The 26,338-nt window shown below is 39.7% G+C and overlaps 1 protein-coding gene across 1 annotated transcript in view; it reads left to right on the top strand.

Moving 5' to 3' along the window:
- PTPN5 (protein tyrosine phosphatase non-receptor type 5) overlaps positions 1-26,338 on the top strand; it is a 95,403-nt gene that overhangs the window by 45,381 nt on the left and 23,684 nt on the right. The window contains 7 exon segments of the mRNA XM_085224262.1: positions 2,718-4,245; positions 5,368-6,199; positions 7,867-8,140; positions 8,345-8,622; positions 15,176-15,381; positions 17,084-17,397; positions 18,849-19,565. The gene's annotated coding sequence lies outside the window, so the exon portion shown is untranslated.

Genomic DNA, 26,338 nt, shown 5'->3' with positions numbered 1-26,338 from the left:
CCCTGTCTATTTCATATGGCTTTTCACACTTAATGAACATGGCAGAACCTAGCCCAATTTCTTGTTTGTCAGTCATTGGCCATGACATTTATACAATTATCCTCTTCCTCTCATGCTAACAGATCAGTGATGCTTTGTCCTTTTGTTGGTACTCTGAGATAGGCATATCTACAGGTTTACATAGAATTAAAGACTAAAATCACAGAAGAGAATGCGGCTAAGTTTAATACAGTAGAGCTTCTCAAGTTTGTCCTCCATATAATTCCCAATAGCGCAGCTGGCAAGATTTATTTCATTCATAATAAAGCTGAACAGAGAGGCTAAATGATTTACTCAGAATTAAAAGTCATATTGGCACCGTAACTGGTAATATGTCTCAGAGCATCTAAACAGGATGAAGTTGGTGAAGTATTCAGGTATTGTAATTCCTACTTCTCCTTTCTCTACTATGGACCATGCTAATCAATTTCTGTTTCATATTTCTTCTTTCTCTCTGCCTGTTGCTTCTTAGGCTTAGAATACAGTAAATAATTCACTGCATTGTACTAGTTTTAATCCAAAATGTTGATAACCAGTGTTTTCAAGGGAGCATCCCTTCCCTTGAGAGAGTCTGTGTTGCCAGAGACCCTTCCAAAGGCTTAGCATCTTCTGGCCACCTTTTGATCTCAATACATCTCAGAATTTTGTGGACGAAAACATCTGCAGTGGATTAGGCAAAAGACATTTCTGCTTTGGGAAATGGTGGTTTTTCCTTGAGTTGGATATTTGTACTCCCGATGCCAGTATCTGCTTTCCTCTATAAAGGCTAAGGCAACACTTTTCTCCAGGGATCAGAGAGAAAAGTTCCTGCGTAGATCCTTTTGCTCTGATCTTTCTCCTTTGCATACTTAGCTTATATGTGTCTGAAGTGGATGGAAGGAAAGCTGTCAGAATTTAAGTCAAAATTAATAAGGCATCACAGAACACAGAAACCTCCCTCTGCTTTTGGGTCAAAAGAAGGAAAACCAAGTAGGATTGGTTTTACTACGCCCACTATCATCTTGGTCTTCAGGCTTTTGGGAGAAATAGAGAGAGCAGACACTGAGCCATCACAAAGGTCAGGGTTACAAAGAGATGCGGTCACTCCTTCTCTTCTTAAGCTCCATGTCTGGCTGTGTAGCCAGATTTATCAATCCAAACTGCGAGATCTCATTCATATGCATTGTTTTTCCTCCTACAGCAATATGCACGTATGTGTATTCACATGCCCACTCTGTGCCAGAGTAGCTGATCTAAGAACAGAAGTGTGAGGGAGGACTCATCAACACTGAGAAATGAACATGGAAAGAGACTGCCTGTGGCTTTTGAGTCTATTTGGAATGGTGGGCGGAATTGGTTTGGGTTGTCAGTTGTTTTGTTTTTGTTGGGGAAAGTTTAACTTTCAGCCCAGATTTTTCTGTGTCTAAGTTGGGCTCTTGTTGGGCTCTTGTTCCTGAATTATGTTGTTGAAGGGGTAAGTGAAAGTTGGTTCCTTGATACATTTATTAGACACACCGTTCGTGATACCTTATGCACTTTACATCTCATTTCCAGTCTTCTGATTTGATAAGTGCATTTCTGTTAACAACAACTCAAATTTCAAGAGAAGGGATCACAGAGCCTCTATCATGCTGGAATCCCTCTTTAGTCTGTGAACCACAACATGTGATTATTTTTGTATGCAATGTTTTCAGCTCATTGAAAAAGATGACAATGTTTCAGCCTTTGCACATTTTTTCTTGATTTTTGTTTGTTTTAAATTTTTCTTTCTTTTCTCGACCAGTAATCTAACATCGTCAGTAAAAGTGATGTATTACCTGGGATTATGCCATTGTTTTGTGTGGAGTTTACCCTTAGAATTACTTCTGTCAGCCTCTGGAAATTGGCAAAATTTTCACATTCTTTGATTTTCTAAATTCCTGTGTTTTGTAAAGTGTAAGTGGATTATTACTCTAGTGCATTCTGTAGTAGACTCCCTACTTGTTTGAATTTAGCCTAAATACAGAACACATAGCACTAGTCTGTTCTAAATAGAGATCAAATGCATAGCACTAGTCTGTTCTAAACACAGATCAAATGCAGTCAGAGAAGAGAAGCAATTTATTGCCAGTAGTTCACCATCTGTCACAAGCAAGATATGTAATTTTTGTCCTTCAGAATGGATAGGTCTGGACTGATGTAAACTGGCTTATTTTTTTAACAGAGCACTTACTGGCCATAAAGTAGTCAGATGGAAGGATAATAAAAGTAGTAGCCTAGCATTTAAGAAAGAAAAAAACATTCTGATCAGTCATTTCTACTATATAGCTGGGACAAGCTGCTTGATCTTAAACTGTACAGTTTTCATGTTCAGAAAATCTAAGGTCAAAGATGAAAGCTTTCATGAAGTAAAAGAAATAGAAGTAAAGGGAATTCCATTTGAAGGTGAAAGGCGGAGCTATTTGAATGGTAATTTGGTGGGTGGTTTTTAAACAATGTCACTGTGAGTTTTAAAGGATTTGAAAATCCAAATGCATCCAAAAATAGGCAAAGGATTGGGCAGTAGATCAGATGAGTAATGGAACGTGCTGTGTGCCTTCTCACTTTATCATTTGATAGCTGCTGATAGGGAATTGTCTCATAGTGGCTGAGGGCAAAATACACTTCTTATAAGAATGTTTGGGATTGTAGAATAACATCTCTCATCTTTTCCTAACCAGCCCCATTCATTCCTGTCATCTGCATTACTGACCATTTGGATGCAAGAGAAGAGTGAGAACAGAACAGCGAAAGTGAGGGCAGTAAGCAGAAGAGGATAAAACCCCATTGGGGCAGGACCAGGCAAAAGTAAGACTGATCTCTCTCCTGGATTCAAAAATCATATTGCTATGAGAAAAATTCTTGAGCAGAAGAGGAATGACAGCAGTGTCTAGAGATGCGTGATATCCCTTTATATTTTTTTAGAAGATATAATGAGATACGTAGGCTATGTCAGAGACTCTGTAATTGTTTTCTGTAAATAAGGAGTCAGAGAACATTCATCTCTTACGCAGGCCAACTGGAGACAAAGGCCAGCTCCAGAAGAATACCAAACTGTATGTATTATGACAAGGAATAGGATCTCCTTGGGTAAATGCCAAAAGAGAGCGCTCTTGCTAAAGCTGTAATTTCTCCTGGCAACAAAGCAAAGTCTGGAGGTCACATGGTCTTACCATTGTCCTCTTAGTTGATTGTGTCTTCTAGATTGCAGCTCATAACTACAAACTTTATCAGAGTTGAACCCTGTGCCCCTAACTTTGGGGAAGGTTGCGTTTTGGGTTGCCTTCCTTCTGCCCAAAGATCCTTCAGTGGGAACATAACTGTGTCAAAGTTTCACTTTTATCTGCCTTGTCAAGGAACACTTTCTAAAACTAGGGGTTCTCTATTTCTAGATGACTAGCACCTATAACTCAAAGACTAGAATTGAGTAGTTTCTCTACTCCAAACAGTCTTTCATACTGAGACTAGTCTTGGCACAGCAATAGGTAGCAGACACCCTCCTGGAAATGGGTGATATGCTTCCTGAAATTTCTCCAGTTAGCATAGATGGATAATCTTCTCAAGTGGTACATACCAAGCTAGTTGTTGCCTTTAGGTGTAAAATGGTATGGGAGTTGAGAATTTGTCTAAATGAAGGGCAAAGTAGGGCTTAGTAAAATTTAGGAGGATAGAGTAAATCCTAATATTTCTTTTGATGCATCTAGTTTTGACACCTTTCTTGAACGTTTAACATCAGAGCATCAAAGCATCTTGTAGCACCACTATGCAAGCAAGGTAGCCCAGTTTTTCCATTATGCAGATGACACAGCTGGGACACAGGGAGAGCAAATTACTTGCCCAAAGTCTCACAGGAAGACTGGAAAAAAATAAGGAATTGATCAGCACTCCCTATGAAAAGTCAGCACAGTACTTGCTGCAAAATCCTTTATGTGTAGGGTTTTAACTGACCAGGCAATTGTTTATTTATTTGTTGTATTCCAGGGCTTCTTGTTGTATCCTTACTTTCCTGTTTCTGGTAAATAAATCTTTCAAACAACATCTCTCTGTTCAACTTGATTAACATGTTTTTTCCCAACCTAAGAGGTTGTTTTTAGGAAGTCTGTGCCATGTAGGAGCATTTTAGTATGGTGACATGCTCCTTTGAGATCCTTGCTGGAGAAAATATTTTTAAATTTGTGGAAAAGCCTTGTCCACTGACAACACCCAAGGGTGAGTAACAATTATTTCTGGTGAAAGCCAGTTCTCTATCTAGTGTATGACAATAGCTGACTGCATTTTCAGGTGCTCCCAGATACATTCACCCACTATGTGCAAGTAAACATGGTCCATCATGTTTTACATATGGAGGAAGCGGTTTTAAAAAAAAAAAAAAAAAAAAAAAGAGCAAATCCTATCACTCATCCTTACAGTTTCTAGGGATTTGTGCTGGACCAGTGGAAAAGGCACAGTTCATTTTATCTGCTGGAAAGCAGTCTTTACTGATATAAATTCAGGAGATCCTGTTTAAGCAAAGTCGTGATCAGATAATTTGGGCTGAAAGAATGTGACCTTGAAAGACTAAGTAAATAAGCTTTCCCATCATGTTCACATACGACAGATCCATAACTATATGATGTAACAGAAAGATTACATTAGCCTTGATTATGAATCACAAAAAAAAAAATTACAAATGATTCCTGTCAGTCTGCAGAGTACTTCTAAAGAACAAATTTAATTCCCAGAGTAGTGTTTGTGATGTATGTGAAGCTGTATTAAGTACAGTAAGTAAAGTAAAGCAAGGTTAATCTAAACTCTGTAAAACAGATGTTAAAAATAAACCCAGAGTAACAGGTCCTTTTTCCACTTCACTCATTCATTAATTAGTTCCAATATTTCTTCCTGAATTTTCAGGGCCATTCAGAGCTGAAGTGATTAGTAAACCAAATCCTAAGGTAACATGGAAAGGAGAAAGTAGGTACCAGTAGAGGGACCCAGAGTGTTGTTCACAGTATCACTAGGGAATATTGGTAACACTTTTTGCTTTATTTATTTGTTTCCACAATAAAACTTTAAATAAGAAAAAGTTAATCACTATAATATTTATCAATAGCTAAGAAAATGTCCCAGGTTGCAGTAGTCCTACTGCAGTACTGCTACTTGCCAATACTGTTAAATGTTTCTAGGGCATTGTTTCCAATCAGCAGCAAACAACAGTAGGGTAAGAACTGCTATTTTTGTTACTTGGTTATGCATTTATTGTAGTGGGGCACTAATGCCCCTTGTGTACCATTCAGGCAAAAATAAAAAAAAAAACAACAGTGCTAAACCTCAATAATTTGTAATATTATTCAGGACTTTCCAATGTGACTCTGGAGGCTTGCCAGTGTGATTCCCATCTACAAGAGTCTAAGGAGGATCTGGGAAACTACAGACCCATCAGCCTGACATCGATGCCAGGAAAGACTATGGAACAGATCGTCTTGAGGGAGATCACTGGTATTTGCTGGACAACTGGGGAATCAGGCCCAGGTAGCATGGGTTCATGAAAGGAAGGACCTGCTTGACCCACCTGATCTTCTTTTATGCATTGTTAGCATTTCAGCAAACTCCCAGTAGATGGCCTGGCAGAAAAGGTGGTGGGAAGGATTTCTGTAATCTGTTTTCCCAGTAATGACCATCTGATGGGGGAGCATTGAGATCTCTATCTGTGTTCTCTAATACTATGAAAACTTGTTTGGAACTGCATGAATCCCTCTTCCAAGAGAGGTCTAGATATCTCGAATGTTATAACATGACAGTTGCTTGTTTAGTTGGAAAAGAAGCATGAATTTCTTGTGAAGTGCTATGTGCAGGAGACCTCCAGCTTTGAAGAACATGAAGAAGTTGGTGGTTGAGGAGATCATCCTTAAGAATCTGGAGAATTTAGAGAAGGCCTGTGTGAACTTCTCTCATTTCTCAAGAAATTGAAAGAGATGAAGAAAGAAGTGGAGGTTGAAGTTAGTATCACAGTACCCCAAGACTCTTGACAGAGTCAAAAAAAAAAAAAGGGCATGCATCCAAAGAGATAACTGTGATGGAAGACAGTTACACATCCCAGATGGAATAAATACCTACATTTTTTTGCAGCTGGACAAAAGCTGGATATTCAAAGAAATGTGAAGAAATTGTGTCAAATCCTGACAAGGTAAAAAATCTTTTCAGAATCTCTCTTCAGTTAATGTCTTTAGGAAGATCTCTCACTGGAGATGAAATCCATATCAGATCAGATTTATGGTGTTAATGTAGCATCCTAATAGACTAGCAAAGATCTGCAATCCAGTATTCCTTTAGGATAAGGCATACTGGATGCCTTGGACAAACAGTGTTGGGCTAGTCCCTGCCCAGGAGTTCTACAGTCCAAATGAGATGTATAAAGGACATAGTAATGTTTCTATTCTGACAAGGAACAGTTGGTAGAAAAATCCAAGAAGATTATCCCAGATTCCATGGCTGTGCCAGATAGTGAACCAAATCTCTCAAGTCCCTAATGTAATTCTTCAGTTACTTAACAGCAGAATTTCTGAAATATCTGGAAAGCAGGTAAAATGTTTGCTTTTGAATACCAAAGATGGCAAGGAAGCTGAATATAGGAAATGTGGGGAAAAAAAAGGAAAAATCATAGAATGGTTTGGGTTGGAAGGAATCTTAGAGATCATCTAGTTCCAACCCCAGTGCTGTGGGCAGGATTGCTACCCTCTCAGAGAGGCTGCCCAGGGCCCCATCCAATCTGGCCTTGAAGCAGATGAGTAAGAAATAGACACTGTGCATCACCAACATAAATGAAAAAGAGCTGGGTGCCTACAGAATTTTTGTGAGAGTCATAGGTGATGTTGGTTGCAGAATTATGGAGGTTCTGTGTATGAAAACAATATCTAAAGAAAAAAAAAATGAGAGTCAAAGCTATGATTTTGTAGTTTTGTAGATTTTTGTATCAAAAAGTAGGCCAAACTATGATCTGCTTTCTTATTTTTTAAATGTCTTTGTAACATTTATGTTACTGATGTTTTAGACTCAAACATAAATCTAACATTCAAGTCATAGACCAACCCACAATTACCAGAGCATTCGTGTGAAAACACCTTTTATGAGATAGCACATCTCAGTTTGAAGCCTGCTTATTACACATAATAAGCTAGGCTGACGTCAGTGTGGCAGGAATGTGAGTCACTACTGAACTTGGACCAGTTTTAGAGGAAAAATGGGAATGATAGACTGTACCTCGGCACTTGATAAAAATGATGCTGCCCACCTACCTTACTTCTACTGCAATAAGACCATCTCTTAAAAATAAGCTTTGCCAGAAGTACCATTCTTTAAGCGTACTACTTATATGTGCTAGAACTACTAACAAATTTTATTTGGTAGAATTACTTAAGCCAAATAGCAATCCTTGCCAGGCACAGCAGCGCTCTTAACAGATAACACAGAAGGATATCAGTCCTCTTTCTGCTTCCCAGTCAGTTCCAGATATGCCAAATAGTTCCAAGTATCTCATCAGCAACTGCCTGATATCATGTCCTTTACAATAACCCAGAGTCAGGAGAGGGGAAAAAACAAAACTAAGGCAGAAGAACTGAACAGAAAGCAGCGTGTGTTTTGGTGGTTGGTATTGTAAGATTGCATGCAACTTCTATTGAGTATTTTGAACTAGTTAGCTTAATTTCTGCTGAAGTTGAAGGAATTAATTGATCTTTCTGCTATCACTCAAGAAAGAAATCAAAATGACTTCACTGTAGTCTCGTTATTTAGTGTAGGAAATCAGAGATTGGAAACTAAGCAAAACAAAAAATTGTCTTTTCGGTATTCTAACAGGTTAGCCTGTAACATTCCTGATAGAAACAAAACCACTGAAAATGACAAAAAAAAAAATTGCTAGCTGCGGTGTTTGAAATGGGCCTGCTAAGGAAAATGCTGAACTTCACGGGAAGTTCAATGGGCAAGTGTGGAAGCAGGACAATAAGTATGAGGTCATTGCATCTGATGATTGTATTGGCCCACACTTAGGATATCCAGTCCTGTGAATTTCAGAACTCAGTGCTGAAACTGGAGACATAGTGCGGAAAGCTCCATTCTTCATTGATCACAGGTAAATCAATGTGAGCTTCTTCAGGTGGTAAGTAAATCAAATGTATTATAGAGGATTTGAGCTGAAAATTCATAGAGCTTAAGTGCAAATCCCCTAAGTCTTGAGCCTGCGTTGTATCCTGAAAAAGCAAAACTGCCTTGTTTGATTTATAAATGCTTGCTGATTTGTGCCATTTCTTTTTGCTGCTCCTGTCCCCTTTCTAAGAGGTTCCAGTTCAATTCATCAGCAAACCTGAGAATACCCAAAAGAAAGAGGGAAAATCCTGTCTGGAATGTGTGCTGATTTTGGAAGATGTCGCTCTGAAAGAGATGAGGAATTGGTGGGTGATTGAAAGATTTCAAGTACACCAGGAATCATGAAGGGAACAGACCAGAGCTTATCGTAATGTTGATGAGCCAAGTGACTCAGGAACTTGTATAGGCATTGCTGTGTAAGACAGTGAACCTAACGACTGCTACAGCAGCTCCAGTGTAACTGGGAAGGTATGTATGATTGGTCCAAGGAAGGAAAAGGAACGGTAGCAGCCTTTGTACTGTTCTTCATTGCAGAGCAGTAGTGTTGCTTTGTTATTACAGCTACGAAACTGATCTGAGATAATGCTGATCTGAAGTCTATTTATTGTTTAATATGGAATAAGCCATTAGTCTGTGCTTTGTTTTGGTATTGTGAAGATAATAATTAAGGACATCCCTTTGCTGTAGATTTAGAAGCATAAAGCAGTAAATCTTCCATCTAAGTCCTTGTTCGTACCACCTACAGCAGCCTAGTAAAGTATAGTGGTTTTTATTTTAACCAGTATTGTTTGAATGAATTCTTATTCTTTAAGGTGACCCATGGGATGTTTGAATGCTGAGGACCAGGGGCACAACATGAGACTCTTGGTGTAGTAAATATTTAATATCATGTTTATATTTTTAATTAATTTTGCAGTAACATCATTGGTGCTATAAATTTGTACCTAAGATCTCTGTAGAAAGACACAAGGCTGCTAGGAGGGGAAGGCTGGCAAAAAATCTTTGTGCTCTCATCATGGGCTGGAGAAGAATTTCAGTGTTCTTCCTCACAGAGTGTGGATTTTAGTAGCTTTTAGTATCTGTGATAACTTCTGTTTATTGTGGACAAGCTTTGAGTATGCCCAGATGCCTTCCATGAGAAGCGTATCATTTAAGACCATTTTAAAACAAAGTGATTGGAAACAGGAAACAATCATATTAGCATATCCTTTGCAGGTTCAAGAACAACAGAATATTTAGTTGGTAAGATGATATGAAGGAAACCCCAGGGACCAAGAGGAGCTTAGCTGTGAGGTCAGGCAGATTTTAGGCGGTTCTGCTCCCCACCCTGACAGCTGTTTCTGAGTCTGGTTTCTCTCTAATAGCTTTGTGTTTTCTGCATCAGATGATGTTCCCACAAACTCTGGTTTGAGTTGATGCACAGACTTGGGTGGAAGTCACCCTATTAGCAGCATTTTGTCCCAAAACAGGACAGATGAAAGGAGCAGTTTCCCAATGGCAGCCCTTGTCTTTCCAGGCATGCAGACCTATGAGGAGTCCATGGCCAAGATTGAGATTAGCTGGCAGTGAGCATGGAAACCCCAACTTTTGGAGGATGAGTACCGGTCCTAGAATGTGAATGTGGCAGTGTAGGGACTTTGCGGGGGTAAGGAGATTCTCTGACCTTTCCTCCAGTGAAGAAACAATTTATGTGTTACAGGTAACCTGGAAAGCCACGGATGAGCTGCCTCTCCCATGCAGAGGTCCAAAAGGCTCATACCAGATCCTACACACAATGGAATTGCAGTCTGATATCTTATTTATAGACTCATATTTCCTTATGTGGAGTTCATGTTCAGATACAAACGTTGCAGAAATGTTTATCTGGTTTGAAAGTTCTTTTGGACCACCTGGGGATCTAGAATAGTGCAAGAGGCTTCTTCTCTGCTTCAACTTTTGGGTTCCTTGAGCTGCTTTCCTTGTAGTGGAAATACACCCTTGAAGAAGGATAACAGCTATGTAAGAACAGGCTCTTTTTACCCCCATTTCTTCCCCTGATGTGCCGTTTACCACGCAGAGATAATAGCTTTCATCCTAAAGGGTTTTTGACTAAGGATAAGCAGGTGGACAGATCAGACAAGGACTGATCTAATCCTTCCCAGTCTTCCACAGTCTCAGCCTTACTAAGTTTCTACTTTAATTCTTCACTTTTTCAAATTTTTTCTTCCTGGTCTCCTGTGAAAGTGCTGATATGATTTCACATTTGTTAACATATTTTCTCACCCTGTAGACTCACATTCATTCCCACAAGGTTGGCTTCTCACCATCCTCCCTTCTCTCTCACTCACTCTCAGATTTTCAGAGTAATTAGTAAATGTATCCTTTGCATGCTAATACATACCCTTCATTACATGCCATGCAGCTTTTCTAGGCAAATGCATAGATCACTCTGCCCACGGAATTCATTCTGTCCATAAATCACAGAACATTGTGCTAGATAAGGTCTTGGAAATCCTGATTTCTTGGTCATCTTAGAGCAGGAAATTCTGAGGTTCAGGGATAGGGTCAAAGAAGGTGTTTGTTGCAATGTGTATTGTTTTGTGCCTCAACCTTCTTGTCAGATTATAGCCATGAAAGGAATCTGGTTACTGTAGTAGGAAGCAAACTCATCAACAGTTTAAAAGAGGAGCAAGAGAGAGGCACGTGTTCAGCCAAGGGGACGGGACAAAGCAAGACACTACGGGTAGCTAAGCCATCTCCTTATTGTTGTTAACACTAACACTTGCAGAATCTGTGCTTCATCAGGTCCCTTCAGCTGGGGCTGTGCCATTTTTAGGCTTATCTGTCTGTGTGAGCAAAACTTTTCTGCTCCATTGTCTCCATAGCCAAGGGGAGAAAATTGAGCAGTCATACCAATTGATTTTTAAGTGACAAAATACAGGTTTCCATGTTTATAAGTCTGTGATCAAGAATGTTGGCCTTAACCTTTACTTGAAATGTTGTCATGAGCAACGAGAAAAACACCTTTTCTGAAATTATACATAATGTAAACATGTGTATTACTCAGCTCTTGGCAGCCAGATGGCGCCAGATGGACTTTCAGAATCATCTGCAGCATGGAAATGAGCCTCTTCTCCAAATAAAGGCGAGAGGGATGGATACTGCTGCCAAGACGGTGGGACAAATGGAGCAGTAAGGATGCTGTGGCTGCAACATCAAATATAGATTTATAGAACCTGTGTGCAGTAAAAACACATCCACAGCAAAGCCTTGGTACAGGGAATGATTTTCCTGCTGCCAGAAATATTGACTGCATTGTTATGACTAATTTCAGCAGGTTGTCCTTTGTAATCATATACCTGACAAAAGGAAAAACACAAATATTTAGGAACTTGGTTATTATTCTTTATTGTGCACAGGATATCCTTATCATTTTCCCATATACTCTAACAACTGATGGAATGTTTTGTTTACAAGCAGTAAAATTTGATTTCATCATCTTTGTTGTGATTATGGCTAATCCAAATGTGGTCTTAGGAACAAATAGCACAGAGGGTTTCCTCTTTTGCCTTCAAAACTTAAAAACTGCCTGGAAATAAATCTCAAGGACCTAGAGAATTGGCAATTGCTATTTCTTAGAACTCCCTCCTTTTCTGCTGAGCTGAACAACTGAAGGAAATCAGCCAGGTTCTTGTTCAAGAAACAGAACTATATTGCCTGAATGAAAACACACTGAAGATTTTTCATGTCCTTGAAGATTTTCATGAAATATAGAATTCTTATATATTAAAAAAAAAAAAAAAAAAAAAAAAACCATCAAAGAGTATTACAAGGGGCCCAACTCTGGACTACCTTTGGGAACTAACAGACACAGGAAAAATGGTAGGGTGTATTTGCAGCTGCACCTTTCAATTGTTTTCTTTTCAGATTCTCCTGTTACTGAAGCTTTTAGCTGCACATAGTGTAAGTATGAAGAATGAGCATACTGAAAGTGCCCTTTAAGGCATAGGCATTGTGTAAAGTCATGTTTCTGACATGGTTTTAAATGGCAGAGAAAGAGGTGATGGAGAAAACCAGTGACTGTGTTACAAGCAAACACTGTGCAAGAGAAGACAATGGAGTTGTTAATGCTGAATCTCAGAAAATAACTGGCTCAGCTTTGGACAGTCTTTACCTCAGCATTGTTGGTAGGGCCTCATATTAATCATTTTATAGCAGGCATGTCACTGGTAGACATGTTGGGCTGCAAACACTCTAATTCAGATTTTCTCTTTAAAAAAAAAAAGAACAAAAAAAAATAAAACCTTGCAGTGGGACTGACTCTTACCAAATTGAGTGATTCAACTCCAGTTTTGCTGTAATTAATAGAACTACCTTGATTTACACTGTGGAAGGATATGACCCTCTAAGTAATGGCCCTCCATGTCATTCTAGTCAGCTGTTCACACTGCAAACAATCCAAAACCCCCACAGGGGAAAGCAGAGTTCCTGGAACACACAGAGAATATGCATTGTAATGAAATGGAAAGCACCCAAAGGCAATGGAGGAAAACTGGTAACTTGCTTCACATTGAAAGGAGAATGGCTGGGGAAAATATCTTGGATCAAAGTAGGGGTGGTAGAAAGTAACTTTGGTATGGAGAAGGTGGAGAAAAGAAAAGCATACTAATTCAATATACGTGTTATCAACTCTGAGGGCCTCTGTATCCCCTGGAAACAGAAGAGCAGAAATTATTGCCAGATGACCTATTGGGTAAGCATGTGAAGATCTTAGACCAGCTGTTTTTAATGTAGTTTCACTGTCCTGCTTCCCATTGTTTTTGTCCTCTTCCTTCTTGCCAGTTCCCAAAGAACACTGTCCTCATGCTTCAGGGGACAAATTAGAAGGACAGGAGCTTAGACACTATTTTGTGCTTGGACTAAAACCAGGACCAAACAAATAGCAATCCTTTCACTACCAGTGTTTGCAGACTCAGAAACTCCACAACACAGACTGTCCATGAAAGAGGACTGACTAACACTCTCTTCTAGTGTCAGTTACATAAGCTTAGTAGAATATGGCAGAAATGAGGTGTCTTTCTCTGGAAAATATTGTGGAGGAGGAGAGAAGATAATTTAAAAGGGAATGCTTAAAAACATTTTGTTTTGCAGCCAAGAAAGAAAATATGTCAGCCAAAACCTAAGTTAGTTAAAAAACACTGCTGAACTACGTTCTGGGACTTATAGTTTGGGTACCTCTTGTGCTCATTTTTCCATTATGGACTGGGATCCCTAGAGAAGCTGTGCGTCCTGCCATTTGTAGCTCTCTTTTTCCCAGGATCAAAGTGTATCACAGAAGACAGTGTAGACAGTGTGTCTGGCCTGTTGAAGCATTTCAGAAGTAAAATTTTCAAACTGAAGTAATATATGTCAGTTCTCACCTAAAGTGTTGCAATTTTCCATTTTATCCAAACTTCCTATGAATTAACGAAAGTGTTTCTGTGCAGCTCTGTAGCATACTGCAGAAAGAGCTCATTTTTGGAATAAATGCAAGCATTTAAATGTTTCAACCTTTAAAGTGATAAAGGGAAGTAGCTGGCAAAGTAAGAAGGTGTAAAAAGGAAAAAAAAAAAACCACACTGTAGCCATGAAACAAGTAAACATGCAAGTTATCCTTGACTTCTTGCTGTAGGTATATATGTATACATATGTGCGCATACACGCACACAATTTGAAATCCATGAATTCTGTTTGTACTGTGCTAAACCGAATTTTTTCTCTGTGTGGAGTCTCTTGAACAGAGCCTTAAGGGGTAAATGTCGGGAAAGAAGCTGTCACCATCACTAGGATCTCCTCAGTCCAGGTTGGAGGTTCCCCAGCGCTAGGCTATGTCACAGAAAGAAGGAAAAAGAAGGTAGCAATCTTTGAGTCCTAGGCTAAAAAGATCCAGTCTAAGGTCAGATCAAGACTATTGTATGTTTTATATAGCCACATTAAAAGCAAAATGAGCTTTGAATAAAAAGCTGAACACTGTTGATTGATCAAGGAAATGGCATCTAGCAAGATATGTATTTTGACGTGCTGTTCAAAGTGAGATCCGCTTTTCAACCCTCAAAGACATCTGGACGCCCACATACAACAGTAGCACAGCAGAACACCCAGTATCTCAGAAAGTCACCCATGGATTTGGTTGTCTAATTTCAAGCACTCGTGTTTTGTATTTCTCCCTCCTTAAGTTTGATTGCCTTTCCCTGACTTAGACCAGAAATGAATTAAGCAAGTGACTGATTGTGTTGTATCCATCAGATAGCAACCATATGATCAATGCTTAATACAGCTTGCGTAACACATGGGAATGTTCCTGTCAGCAGCAGCATTTGACTAACAAGACTTTTGCTTTTCCTTTTCTGCTAATATTTTAGCTCTTGGATTCTTCCCTCTGTCTCAGTCAACACGTTGCATTTCCATGCTAATTAAGTTACAATCAATCACACTATCCAAAAATATCCCCTTTGAAATACCAACATTACTCGTGGTATATGATGGAAGCAGTTTTTACAGAAAAATATTCAGTTCCCTGAAATTTTTTGCTTTTTTAAATGGAACGGAGGTTTAACCTTGCTTGAAGGCTGGACTGTGAGAGACTTGGCCACTCTGTTGAATTTCTTACTTAAATGGGAAGTCCCACTGAAGTCAGTGGGGGCAAAATAATGAAGATAGTTTTCTCCAGCATGTAAGATTACACCAAGATACAGTTCATAAGTTAGTGATAAACATTTTAGTGGCAAATTATGCCTCTTCTTCATATTACATTCAAAGGAATTCTGCTTCCTTCTTCTGGACCTTAGTGAAAGATGTGATAGTGGACTACTGGAGATGTGAAGTCTAGATTTAATTAAGGGGCCCACTTAACCCCTAAGTTTGTGCTGTTCTCCAGGTGTCTGTGAGCTGACAATACCTCTTGGTTTATGTCAGTCCAAAAGCAATTTAGAAAACTAGTGGCCAGGTAGATTCACTATTAAAGGTAATTAGAGTTGTGTAATTGCAACATTTGTCTTTCCAGGTTCCTGAAGCATGATAGAATGCATGTTCAGCCATGCAGGGCCTGGATTTCCCAGCACACCTTTAACCACTTGTTGCAAAGGATCCCATCAGTATATATCTTCAACTATTGAATGTCCAGTTTTTCTAAACATGTATGCTATGACAAGATCTATGCATTTATGACCGAAGTCTGAAGCAGTGTGGCAAACTTCATCCTGACTCAGTGTAAGAATTGCATTGTGTTTGCAGTTTAATTAATGAAGGCCTTAATACTTCTGTCTGTAAGTGTAATTACAAGTGCCTGAAAGTGTGATTCACTTAAAATGTGTAATTGTTAAGATAAGGACATAAGAAGGAATTCTCACCAGGAACAGCTGTGTATATGCAAAAATCAAACAGATCAACATGATAGAGATGCTGTAAGGTGGAGATAACTTTAACACTTGATGTTTGTGTACAGTTTGCCTAATATACAACAAAGAAAATAATCTTTTGTAATATTTCTAACATCCCTCTGCGGCTTTCATCAGTTGCCCATCACCTTTTTTAAAAGTTGTGGGATTTGTGTTCTTTTTCTCCCTTAAGACTGGATTTGTAGTAGGAAAAGTTGGTGCCTAATTTCGGGCTGATTGAAATCAGAGACTCTAAAGAATTGTGGCGCTTCACAGATGCTGAACTGGGCCAATTTTACTTTGTTATGTAGAATTCTTACTTTATTTGACTGTATAACTAAAGCACTTGAAAAACAAGTTTGTTAGAGGCCACCAATAAATGGCTTTAACTATCATTAGCTAAACTATCAGTATGGGAGTGGTCCTCTGTTGGTGCACATAATTTAGGGGGGAAAATAAACAACTCCTGAAATGTAGAAGCTAATATAACAACAACAAAAGGAAAAAAAAAAAAGAAAAGAAAGAAAAAAGAAAGAGAATTCTATGCTCAGAGAGCCTTGAGGTTAAATAGTTACTCAAAAGGAAAAGCGTTCTGGTTCCTTTACATCAGAAGACAACACAAAAACAGTTTAAAGCCTGAAGCCATGATTCTTCTCCTATTTGACTACTTGCATTATTCCGCATTAAGCCTAGGAGAATATGCACCATATTCCTTTATGACCCTTTATGCTCATAAGAGTATTCTGTAAAAGCCATTAGCACTGGGTTTGGCACAGCATGCTGCACTTGGGCTGCAAATTGACTTGGGCTAGAAGGATAGTCTTAGTTATTTTTGTTTATTTTTTAATGCATTTTGTCTGAGATTGTCAAAGGAGAACAGGAATTTGGACTATTCATTTGATTCAAAACATGCAGATAATTTTTAATATCACACCCTTCACTCTTTTTATTTAGTATGGCAATCTAACTAGATAGCTATGAGGTAAATGAGCTACAAGGTAGACTAATGAGCAAAAAGCAAGATCTGTATTTTCAAAAGTGACTTAATTTGAGTACTATGATCTTTGGCACATAAATTTGAAGAACATTAACAGAATCTTGAAAGCCAGTTAATGAATTCATTTGTCCAAGCAGTCCGGATAGTGCCAAACCACTTGACTCAAAACTATAAGAGAGATTTTTAATAAAAGAATAGACATACAGCTCTCAAAACCGTAAGAACAGCTTAGAGGAAATGTGTTTACACACACCAGTCTGTCAGTTAGGAAGAGACAGAAGCGATGCATAGAATTTTAATGCATAGATACCTCTCCAAAGCACTCATGGAAATGAGTGGTGGTCAGTGCTCACAGAAGATGCCCTTTCCAGAATGATTTCAGTTGGGCCCTTTGCAAACATTGTGAGGTCTTTACACTTAAATGGCCTGCCTCAGAACAGGGTTTATATGTGTATATGTTCATTTTAGAAACTGCAGTGTCTCAGTGGACAGAATTTGCTGTGTTTACCAAGGTTCCTTTTATCCTAAAACCTTGCAGATTTGACATCTTGAAAAAAGAACACTTCTATCTTCACATATGCAAGCATAGACCTGCCGGTAAAGTAGTATGTCACAGTCCTCCTGAGCCTGCAGAAGTCCTGACAGTCCTCTACCTGGTGGATTTTTCCAGCTCCGACATTTTTTCAGCCTGGCAGGAACCAAACAATGAAGCTGTGCCATCAGGATACATACTAGAGGATATAAGCAGAGAACACCAAGAATGGACCAAGTGCACCAAGATCCCTATCTTTAGTACCACTTAACACTGCAGGAGGCTTGCAGGACAGTGTGGGAAAAGCAATGGAGTTACAGGTAAGACTTGCAATATCCATCTAGCTGGAATTCCCATCTCTTACTGTCCTTTCTTCTTAAATATACATAATTTTTTTAAAGGGTGATCAAATTCATGTTGCACAAAGGAATGTTTAGTATCAGAGCTCTACTTCTTCTTGCTGTGTTTTCAGAGGTGCTGGGAGAAAATACAGGCCAGCACAAGCTGTGCAGTTCTTTAGTCAAATTAAAGGATTCTGCCATCCTTCTGGCTAGTACTGAGCTGTTCCCTGAACAGGTATCTTAGGTACAATCATAACTGTTACTTCCACCACTGATGTTTCTCAAGTATTTCATTACACAAGTCTAGGTTGGAATATTCTCTGATTTCCATCAAGGATGCTGTAGTCTGAGTATGGGTTAGGTGGGTAAGTATTATAGCAAATAAACTATCATAATTATGAAATGCTTGTTTCAAATACAGTGGTACTGAGACAGAATTATAGTTCTTTCAGGTGGCTGGTTTGAATGAGATGAGCAATCAGGTGTCAGCAAGCCAAAGTTTAAATAATATTATCAAAGGTCATGCTTCAAAGACACTAATTAAGTCTTGAGAATTAAAGTATTATGTCATGCTAAGAAATCCCTAGCCAGCTCACTATTCAAGGTAAAGGACTACTTCAATCATCATTGTTTAGGATTTAGGAGTTCTTGATTATTAATTATGCAATTAGACTTTTTATGCCAAAGATACTCTCGGGTGACAAAGCATGATGCTGACTGTCCTAAGCAGCAGTAAGTCATGTTACATAATACTGATTTCTGCAGAGTAGACGGATGTTCAAGCTTGATTGAGGGAAATCTCAGAAGATGACACAGTGACCAATAACAAACAGGTTGTTTCTACTCTCAGTCTCCACTTTGGAACTACATAACCAATCTGTGCTTTGATACCATATTTCCAAACAGAGGAACACCAAAAAATCCCAGAGGGAATGCAGGCTCCAGATAAACTTATCTAGTATAGAATGGCAATGTGCAGTACAGTAATGAAAAGTAGAAGTCATACTAGAAACAGACATAGAAAATTGTTTGTGGCAAAGAGGATGGGCATCATCTAATAAGGCATTAGATCTGCCTCTTCTTTTTCTTTGTTCTTACTCACTTTTTACATGAACTATTCTTAAATGGTCCTGTGTTCACCCCTTCTCACCTGAAATTGGTGTGAACAGGTGCTCATCGCTAAGCTGTTGATTGCTAAGGTATTATTGTTTTTTTTTCATGTGGTATAGGTATTACGAAAATAGCTGGCATTGTTCCTCTTAACCAACTACAACCCTAGTTGTAGAAAGTTTCTTCCTCCAGTCTCCATTGTTCACTTCTTCAGGCTTGACTCAACAGACTGAAGAATGACTTCTTTTTCCGATGCAGTCTCTCATTATTTTAATTTTTTTATTTCTCTTTCTGTCTTGTTTTTCTTCTATCCTTCATAGGTTTGACCTGACTGTGAGACTGAAGAGCCACATGGTGCTTCGTGCTGGAACAGCACAGTGCATTCATACATCTTTGTCCATACAAACTTGCTTGCTCCTAGGAGAAATTTTCATTACTGTAATGATCTGCTGGGAGTGGGAGGTTTAGAGATCTTTGCGTTGTATTTTGTACATTGTCTCTTCAGAGTGCTTTTTAAAACTAGCAACCATATTTTTTCATCAGAAAGGAATTACGTACAGCAAGCTGCTAATCAGGTTCCTCAAGCCAGAAGAAATCAAGGAGAAAGTACTTTAATTAAACACATAAAGACTCTGGAAGGGAGGAGCTGAAGTGAAAGAATTTTGTCCCAGAAAAGAACACAGGGATCATTCCAAACAGGAGAAATCAATACTTAAATCTGCAAATTAATTCTTCGATTTCCTCTGATCAACTACTAATCTCAGCTGGCTTGAGAAAGTCCCAGAAACTGTGACACTAAAATAGAATTACAGCCAAGATGAAGAAGAGAACTAGCAGACATATTATGATATCCTGAAAGATGATATCAGTACTGCCACACAGTTCACACAGCCACAGAAAAATCTACAGCAATAAGTACACCATCACAGGCCTGCTTCCAGGAAGGAAATACTTTTTCTGAGTCATTGCCCACAATAACACTGGGGACATTGACCCTTTGGATTCAAAGAAGCTGCAGTACATCTCCAAAGACAAAGGTAAGCATAAAAATTCATGTTAGTGCTGAGGAAAAAGGGTGCTTTTGTGCACTAGACTGCAGACTAAGGTCAGGCTTCCTCTTTGGCTTTGAGCATATCGCTAACATGTTCTCCACCTCAGCTCCCCACCTAGGCAATGAGCACAGGAATTCCTTTTTTGCTGTTGCATCTATTTGATTGCAATTTTCTCAGCTCCAAGCTGCCTTCAACAATATGCACATGTAGGACATTATGTAGCAGGTTCTACAGATGTTGATTAAAATTTAAGATAGTAGAGCCTGTCCGAGGCTCATAGCTTATCATGTCTTGATGAAACAGACTACTGGCTTTACAAATCATTGTCTGGTAGTGTATTTCCCATCCAACTGGGATTTGTTTCCTAAATGAGAAGGATTCATTCAGAAAAACCAATCTGTCATGTTTAGGATACTGCATGACAGTCTTGTTGGGCAAGAAACAATAGAAGATTCCTAGAAGTACATTAGGTGTGCCTTTAGCACACTCGTGGGTACTGTGTCAGGTAAATGTGTTATCTTTTGTTCAGTGGTTCTCTGCTCAGGCCTTATGAGTAATAAGGATATCTCATTAGCAGTAGTCCCAGGCAAAACTGAACAGGCCCCAGTTCATGAAATCAAAACAATAAATGATCTTTCTGCCTGGGCTGGGGGAAAGCAGAATATAGTTACTTGGATTTGTGATAACCAAGCCCAATTTTTCAGCCTGGCTTATTAATACATATATTTTGTTTATTATTAAAACAGAAATATAAAACAAGGAAACTATATGTTAATATATATTACCAGGCTATGCATATATTTCTTCAAAAGCTATTCACATGCTTCTACTGGTCTAATTCCATCAAGAGCAGTGGGAATTACATTAAAGTAGTAGAATAAGTAATACATTAAAATAAGTAATTGGGTATCAGATTGCTTATTTTTATTTAATGATCAGCCTTTCTTGATCCATGTCACTAAACCATAGGTATGTTTCTTCTGTTATATGTGCTCCTGGAAGGAACATATCCAGTTTGGTGGTTGTAGTCATCTTCTTGTGCAGAAGTGCTGTAGGCCTGGGTCTTGTTCTAGGCCTGAACAACTTAAGAAACTTCTGCGTATGTAACCAAGCATAAAGGGTAGTAAATGGAGGTTGTGTCTTAGGGTACATTCCCTTGGTAACAACCTGCTTGTCTTCAGGGAGGACAGCAGGACACAAGCAGATGTGAACTGATTTCCCATTCTTCATTCTAAATGGCAAGCCATTGGGTTTGTTTGCAGAAGCTTGAGACGTGGTAGAAAAATCTTTGAGGAATAAGGAAGAAATAGAGTTGTTTCCCAAGAATGGGGTCTACTAGGAGAATTTTACCCTACAGTGCTATATTTAGGACCAAGAAACTTACCTGATGGGGTCTCATTCTAATGCAAAAGAAGATAATAAAGACTTCAGAAAATGTGTTTAGGTACAGGCTGAAAATAGAAGATTTACAATGGACACTGGAAATTAAACTGCATATGCAGTTCCCCATGATTCCCCCTAGAGCATTCTGTTGACTATTAATGCCTCAGAGCAATATCCCTTCCTTTCCAAGATCACCTGGTTTGGTTTATAATTGGGTGTAATTTAATCATGCATTTCTAAAGCACCATGGGAGCCAAATATCCCAAAGCACATTACAACTTAATGGCATTAACAAGAGAAAGCATCAATATATCCCCATGGAGCAAAAACCTGATACCTTATTTACAGACTGAGAAGCACAAAAATTAATTGCTTGCCTACCATCAGCTTGATGGGAGACTGAGGTTTCTGAGTCTTCCTTCTCTTGTTTTTCATTTTGTATTTGTTTACATGGGGAATAGATACACTGGTCCAATGCTGAGGGTAATGTAGTGTATTGTTCATTCTTCCTCCCTGAGTGGGGAAAGAAGACCCAGGGCATGAACTGTCATATCTAAGCTCTTTGGATTTGTACTTACGCAGGAGAAGACTCCCTGTCCTGATGGTGCTGGCTACATGTGTGTGTATGTCTGCATTTCTGTGTGCAACAGACAGTGTGGTATAAAGCAGTCCACAGCATCTCTATTTCCTTAGCATGGTGCTTTGATCTCAAGATGAAGGAGTGTCCTAGCAAGGACTAGCACTGTGCTCCTCACCAACAAACCATAGCATGAGTCACAGCAACGACTGCATCATGAACTGTGCTTCCACTAACAACCCCCATGCGGGAGTTACCCCATACAAGGGCAATATTAGTATCATGTTCAAGTTCAAGCTGTGGTTTAGCTGTGGCAACAGGTGGCATCTGCCTGCTTACGATCCTAACAACCTACAGCTGTAAGATGACCATAAGTAAGTCAGATCCACAGCTGCTGTGCTTCAGATTGTGTAGCTAAAGTAGATTTTATGTATCTGAGTATAGTTTTGTTATTTTTCAAGGCAAATGTTCTTACTGTGACTGGCAGTGTGGATCACACTTCTTTGGATCATTTTGGTTCTTCTGCCTGCATATAAAGGAAGCAGTTGCCCAGTTCTGCAGATAAAGGTCCAAGGACGACAGTGTTTCTAAGAACTTATCTTCAAATCCAAAAAGCAGCCTGTCTCTGGCGTTGTCTTCCTCTGAAATCATTAAGATTTGCCTTCAGTTGTTTGAAAACAATATTAGATTCCTTAAAATGGCATATTTGGGCTAGCAGTCTTATAAATACCCCCAGGTGACTCGAAACCAAATGTGGCCTTTTCTCAGTCCCTAACTAGGCCTATCCTACACATTTCCAAGCAGTCCAAGCTCTAACAACAGCTTTCTGCTTTTTTCACAAATACTAAAGACCTCACTGGTTAAATCTTCTCATCCTCTGTGAAACGCCAGGATTTTGCCAACGTTTGCCAACATTTTTACCAGTAAAAATTTCCGAGGCAAAAAGTTAAATAAATAAATAAGTTAAAAAATCAGATAATGATATCCTCCCTTCGCTTCCCTGCTTTTCTTCATGCCAGAAGTTCCCACCCAGTGAACCTTAAGTCAGGTTGTAGCACAGCAGCAGTGTTCCAGTTAGCTCAGACTGGTCACATGCATCTGAACATTTATAAGTGCGTGGGGTGATGTTTTACTAACAGTAATGCACAAGCCGCACGTAGTTTTCCTGTGTCACAGTACTCAAACTTACAGCTTGCAGACTGTTCTTAGTACAGCCATGCCTGGAAACTTGTGTATCCTCTGAGTTTCAGCAACCCATATTATGCTCACCCAACTTATGGATAACCAGGGATCGAAGTTAAACATTGGAGAATAAGAAATCTCCATCCTTTTGTCTGACATGAAACTCTTTCTCCCATTTTACTTTCTAGAGAAAAGGCCCTTGTACCTCTGGACCTGTTGTTATTCTTTACAGGGAATAAGAGAGAGACATTGCCAGACACAGCTTGAAATGAAACTGATACAGCACCAATAATGATGAGCTATATTTGGAAAGATCTTTTAGGGTTATTTTTGTCTGTGATCGCTGCTTCTGGACTGCCTGCTGGCGACTGCTGAGGCCCCATTCTGGAGGGTTCCATCTCTCTGCCAGTGGGGAAGTAGCTCGATGAGGGTCAGTGGAGGGAAAGGATGTGTGTGTGCTGTGTTTCCTGCTCTGATTTTTGAGTACTCATTTGTCTGTTTGTGTAGGATATATATGACACTTTTTTCACTGAAGCCAGCCACTACGCACCTATAACACCAAAAGCAGTTCTTTGCTCTTTTTTAGGATGATCTGGTATTAGTGGGTCTTATGCTTCCCAGGTTCACTGATGCACTCCTCCCTGAAGCCACAGCTTCAAGCCACATCCTACAGCTGGAGGACAGTTTCCTAGTTCCCAAAAGCAGTGGAATCTCTCCCTGGCCTGACATCACTATCAGCCAAGCTGATGCAAGAAGAACTTTGGCAGTGCTGTTCACCAGCGCTAAGGAAAGACAGGCAGACTCGAGGGGCAAAACAGCTTTCTATAGCTTTGGAGATCTGATTGCTGGAAAGGACAAACCTTCTGCCTTCCCACACAAACCTTGTTGTGGTAAAAAACTGTTACAATAGGAACACGCCTCTCCAAAGCTATGCAAAGCAACCTGTTTGTAAGCGGTAGCTGTGGAGCAAAGCTTGCTGTGTGGGTGAGGTGCTAATTTATATTTGGATTTTTAAATGGCCCTTTGGGTGGAGGTGGGGGGTGGGGAAACTGATATATCAGATGCTGTAATATTTATTTCCAGGACCTCCTGAGACTCCTCCTTGTCCTCCTTGACTTACTTGGGCAGACCCTTGGGAGATTCTCTAACCTGCTAGGGGTTTTTTCAGCTGAGTGAGGTGGGGAGAGCAGATGTCAGAATAAAAATAAAGGACTGAAAAGCTGTCTTCAGAAGAGGAGGACTTCACTTAAAATTTAACTTAATTGTAGGTTTATTTTAGAACTGCAGAACTATATTCTTGCTGATTTTCGTTCTGGAAGAGTGGTAGTTACTGCCTGCGGCTGGCTGCTGTCAGCTGGAGGACAGCATAACTTGCTGTGGGTACTTTAGCTGTGAAAGCACTTTGTTAGACTGGGAGCTCCTTCAGCCCATGAGGGCATTTTTTAGGGGTTCCAAAGTCTTTTTGTAGTGACAGGTGGCCCGAAAGTGAAGGGAGTAAGGAATGATCTAAGAGATGTGCAAATGGGTTCCAAACACCTGTGCTGGAATCTCTGCTGCTGATTTCTCTGCTGATTCCACAGGAGCTAAACCTCTGTTTGTCTCCTTTCAGTTTTAGCCTTTTTCACAGTATTTGCAAAAACAGCGCATTGCTCCACCTCTGTGACACAGAGCAGCAGCATCTTAGAGCTCTGAAGGGCTGAATCTCATTTTCTGTGGCACAGTGCTAAGGTCACAATGCCTATTAGACAAAGTGACTTTTTCAGAACAGTGTTGAACTGAATAAAGGGAAATGAGAATGAAAATGAGATTTCTCAGAACTTGAAGTATCATTTCCTATGAAAGTTGCAATCAATTGTTTTTGCAAGTTATTACGAGTTGTTTAGGAAAGCTTTTAAATAGTTCTATGAAGTCACATCGTTAGTGCTTTGTGAGACTTCCACTCAATATGGGTTGGATGTGGTGATTGCAGCACTTCTCACTTTCTCTTTTCTTAAGAAAAACGTGATAAAACCCTCTTGGGCACAGTGACAGAAAGTTTGCAGAAGTCTAAACACAGGATGTAATTAGTAGGACCTGCCCTGCTTGGTCCAACATGCAGAACACATTGCTGTGGCTGCATTGTTTGTTTTTGCTTGTGTGGCTCAAAATGTAGGAGTGCTTGGCTTCTGTAATGGTCAGTTAAACTAAGTAGTAGAGAGTGGGGCTCCTGATCAACAGAGCCAATTCTGATTCCGTATTGTTTCCATATTTCCTCTCTCTAAAGTGGTTTCAGGCAGAACACGAACGATGACATTTCTAATTCATTTCTGCTAACGAATCTTAACAGTAATAAAAGGTGCCAAATACTGCTGTTTTCCCTTCTACTTATCAGTTTGCTTCATTGGTCAATGAGAATTTTGCTTCTGAGTTCAGGAGAGAGCTGGATTCTGTTTCCTTATTTGCCATGTCCCCAGATAGCTCAGCAGGACCTTTGTGATGATGAAAGCTTCATTATGTCAGGCTGTGTATAAACATACCATAAGTCATAAATCTGAAGTACTTAAGACCTTGAAATTCCAAAAAAGTAAATACAGTACTGCAGCTTTGCAAGTCACCGTGTGAAAGAGCTGGTTGCATAAGGCAAACTCGAAATCCAGAATGGTCCAGTAACCTCATTGCTGGTGGGTAGGACTAAGGAATTAGAACATGTCTCTGAACCACTGAAGGATTGACGTAGTCAGATAAATTTATATATATATTACTGTTGTTCTTTTAGTTTATAGTGATTTCTTCCTGGAGCTTTTCTGGTATAAAAGCTTAATGTGGTCAGCCACACACACATGCTTAGTCCAAGAATACTTTGCCACTTGTGTTCCACCTGCAACAAGGAAGGAAGTGTGTGGGTACAGAATGCTCCTCCCATGGAGCTTCTAAGTTTTTGAAATGAATTGTAAGAGACAAAGAAGTAGGAAAGAAACACCTGATTTCCCTCGCTTCCCTTTGGGCTGTTTTGAAACTTGGCAGTGGTTCTGCCTCGTTTGATTCATTCTCACATCAGGAATCACTGCACTGAAAAGGGGACGTGGAAGGATCTATGTTAAGCCTGTGAGCAGATCCATTTAATGGACTGGGAGCGCTTGCTCTGCATTTCTATGCTATGGATCCTTGAAACCTGTTCCACTGGTGACAGATGGCGTGGTTCAGGATTAATGAAACCAAATATCTGTGCCACTGCATCAAACACAGCTGAGGAAACTGGCAGATTGGCAGATCCTCAATCAGAGAAAGATGTCCATATTAACCTATTTCTCCCCTGGAAATTTCTGCTTAGGAGAGGAGAAAAAAGAGAATTGGCCATTTGTGTGGGACTTCTGGGTAACCTTGGTGAGCAAACTTCTTGGATAATCATTTGCAACAAGCTGCCTTCTCCCTGGAAGTGTGGACAAATGACCATTGTAAGTGGGACTGGCAGTTGCAGCAAGGAGCCAGTGTCCTTCGGGCTCTGCACCCTGGGACACTTGGGACATGTTGTAACACAAGCCAGTTGCCATCAGCACAGTGGTGCCTCATTCATCTGTGCTGGATGTGCTCTGTGGGGTGCCTGTGGGTGTGTTTCAGGGGTTCTCCAGATGGGAAT

This window comes from Meleagris gallopavo, chromosome 5, assembly GCF_905368555.1.
Source record: "Meleagris gallopavo chromosome 5, MGAL_WU_HG_1.1, whole genome shotgun sequence".
NCBI classification, from domain to species: domain Eukaryota; kingdom Metazoa; phylum Chordata; class Aves; order Galliformes; family Phasianidae; genus Meleagris; species Meleagris gallopavo.
The sequence above is the reverse complement of the archived record's forward strand: the minus strand, read 5'-3'. Positions and strand labels throughout refer to the sequence as shown.